Source organism: Magallana gigas, chromosome 5 (assembly GCF_963853765.1).
Source record: "Magallana gigas chromosome 5, xbMagGiga1.1, whole genome shotgun sequence".
Lineage (NCBI taxonomy): Eukaryota > Metazoa > Mollusca > Bivalvia > Ostreida > Ostreidae > Magallana > Magallana gigas.
In genome coordinates this window covers 7,979,371-7,983,232 of record NC_088857.1, presented here as the reverse complement: position 1 = coordinate 7,983,232, position 3,862 = coordinate 7,979,371, and positions in this window count along the sequence as shown.

The window sequence follows — 3,862 nt, the reverse complement described above, 5'->3', positions numbered from 1 at the left end:
ACATCTTGACCACAACAGCAATATTATATCATTAGTGGACGGTGTATCATTAGAGGTTGCTACAAGGCTTATTGTACGGTTTCTTCTTTCTCGCCTCTGAACTTGTCCATCGCGTTTCTAAGAGATGGCTGTACAGAAATGTTCAAAACTCTGTGATATGATAGGCCTGCAGATTTAATTGTGCACCCTTTTTTAAATTTTTTTTAAAATTTGAGCTTGTTGAGCTATTTGTTTTTGGGATGTGGTCCAAAGGGAAGGGATCTAACTTTGAATCCTGTAGTAAAAATTACACATTATATTGTAAATAGTTATAACTTGAAAACCGTTAAAGATATTGATTCTTCAGATACATATATTGAGTGTTATGGGTAATATATATCTAATAGTATATTAGATATGGAACCTGGGTTCATCCCCCACCCCCAGGTTTGGGAAATTACTACATATCTTTTTAACCGTCGAAAACGCCGCCCCTAAACCATAAATATAGTTCTCTGTGTGATGGGGTATCATATGGTATAGCAGGTTAGGTCCATATAGGGTGGTTCCGTTCCCCCTGACACAGGAAGTGCCCTAATATATCAAAATCCGTCGAGACCACCACCGCAAACTATGTATATTCTTGTTTATTTTTGTGTTAAGGGGCACAATATTGTATGAAGTTCATTTGCCCCGGGAGTGATCATGACCCTCCTCGAACAGGAAGTGCCGAAATATCTTGAGAACAGTTGAGATCCCCACCATATGTATTCTTGTTCCTTAGGTCATGTCGGTTCACATGACATACAGTAAATGGCCCCTTTGGAACATCACCAATTACAGAAATGGAAATAATCAAGTATTAAATCTTTTTTGTTTGTAAAGGTTGACCCACGCGGGTAATCCTTACCCCCAATTATGGCCTCGTTTGTTTGGGTCTTTATAATCGCCCCGATTATATTTACATCTTGTTTATAGTTTTTAACTGTATATACTTGCTGATAAGGCAAGTAACAACATTGTCTTTGTTTGTAATTATATTATATTAACTGCATTTTCAAAGAACTAGATTTCGATTCTACACATGGTAATACTACTTACACCCGTACAGGTAGCAGCCTTTCCAAGCAGAAAAATACTTTAAAATCATAAATCGGTTATGGATATTTTTAATATTCCCAAGAAACAAAATGAATTTGAATTCACAAACGTCCTTACAGAGATATATAGCAGGTTCCAGTAAATGTTCTACCAAACCTCTCTATTGACTCCTTACTAAAATTCTTACAGTAGTGAAGGAGAAACTTCAAGAGTACTGAACAACAATATACTACAGAAGTGGTGTGAATGAATCAGATGAGGATCCTAAAAAACTCAAAAAAATTATTAGAAAATTTGAGGTCAAAAATCTTACCTCAATGACATCAAAACGTACGATTTTTCAACGCTTTATACAGCCATGACAAATTAAAATCTAGGCTTTTTTGGTATCATTGACAGTCGTTTCTTAAATAAAAATGGGGTTCGTAAAAATGCTTACCTTGTCATTGGAAATCTAAAAAAATTATTTTGTTAAAAACCATCTTGTTGCAGAGAGGTACTCTGAAGTTGACATTAAAGAGATGATTGAGTCTATGATAGACAACATCGATGAAGTTTTTGTTTTGGAAATATAGTCTCCCAAAAATCTGTTGAAATTCCCATGGTTACCAATTTTGCCCTAGTGTTAGCAGACCTTTTTTGTATTCTTATGATGCAGAATTTATTAAAAAAACTTGTACGTGAAAAAAATAAATCAACATTCAGTTATATCGACAACGTATTATCAATTTAATTAACAATTGTTATTTCCATTCTTACGTCGACTAGATATATCCTAATGAACTTGAAATAAAAGATACCACAGAGTCTGCGTCATCAGTTTCATATTTAGATATTTTTCTGGAAATGGACATTGATGGTAACTTAACAACAAGACTTTATGATAAAAGCGATGATTTCAATTTTTCTATGGTCAACTTTCCTTAGTTATGTAGCTATATACCTTCATCACCTTCATATGGTGTTTTTATCTCTCAGTTAATTCGATACGCAAGGGCATGCTCTTCGTATGAACAGTTTTTAAGGCGAGGCAAGCTACTGACAAACAAGTCAATAAAACAGGACTATCAACAGTCTCGTTTGAAGTCATCTTTTCGTAAGTTCTATGGTCGATACAACGACTTTGTCAGCAAATACAATCTTCCATTGGGTCGCAAGCTGACTAACGTTTTTCATACTAATTGTTAGACCATTATCAATCAACTAATTGTCAACGGACTTTTCCTGGGTTTTCTTCGATTACGACAAAGAGCACACGGCGGGTGTGACCGGTCATTAGAGGATGCTCACTCCTCCTAGGTACCTGATCCTGCCTCTGAGATTTTCCAGAGGTCCGTGATTGCTCTGCTCTATATTATTGATTGAATACCGAATTGTCCAAGAATTTTTCTCCGTTTTCCTGATCAAAATATATTCCCCAAATTACGATATTATCCCCGATAATGACATTTTTCCCCATATGACATTGGGCGCACGGCGGGTCTGACCGGTCGGCAGAGGATGCTCTCTCCTCCAAGGCACCTGGCCCAGGGGTCATAAAACTTAGACGAGTCTCACTTTTCCACTATACATTCCTTTTGTAAAAGTGAGACTGAGATCAAAAGTGAGCTTGTCTAACTTTTATGGCCCCGGGGCCTGATCCTACCTCTATCTTTTTTGGAGGACCGTGTTGCTCTGCTTTGAATTTGTATTTCGTTTTATGGATTTTTGAGATGGTCGACGGTTTATTGTCATTTGTTCATACAGGTAAGAAGTCTGCATCCCAATTACCTCTTTATGATTACAAAAAGGATTTACGTGTCAAAGTCAACGATGATTCGACGGAAAAAAAAGAACGAAATTGACCAAACTGGTTTTTGACCGAAAGACGGTTTGGAATATTCAGAAAAACTAAAATCAAACTGTCATTATTTGGTATTTATGCCGTCTATGAAAAAATGAATTTACTACCGTATGAAATAGGAGTGTAGAGAAAATAACATTTGCGAGCTTGTACAAGGTAATTGTATGATTTGTATCAGGGTGAACTTAAGTTTTAAAATGCAAACATGTTTAAATTGAACAAAAAATTGGTACCGATATTTTTTTTGAAACATTTAAATTATCATCAGAGCTTTAAATCAGGGGATATATAGACTAAAAAATTCCTGAACTGACAGTCTTCACTAAAAATGGTTTATGGTAAGGACAATTAATGCGACTTACTCAAACCCAGTGTATAAAGGACATTCACGATAAAGAAGACCAAAGGATAGTTGATGAATAGGTCACTGTATTACCTCTGTTCAGCGTTCAAATAAAATAAAAACATTTTGCGCACTTCAAGACTCCAATGACGGTTCTTGATTTTTGAAATAAAATTTATTTCCTTTGAAATACTATCTATATTTCAAACAGTATTTTAAACTTAGTTGACGGGAGGCGTTAGAGCAATATTAATGCCCGCTTTTATTTTTCACTATCCAATTGAAAGCCATAGCAACAGTGGGACAATTCAAAGTTAATTATCAAAATATTGATATCTGCATCATGTGTTAAAACTCGGTTTTAAGTGGTTAGTGATATATATTTAACCAAATGAAACTGTGTTGCTAACTCTATTTTGGCAGGGTTTAAGGGAATTGCTAGAATGACCGGACAGTTGACCGAGTGTTTACTTCTCTGATCTGCATGTACTATAATTGTTTCAGCGACTCTTCGCTAATACATCGAATCACTTATATGACTATTTGCCAGTAGATGTTATACCATGAAATATTTAGAAATTCTTATTCAAGAAAAT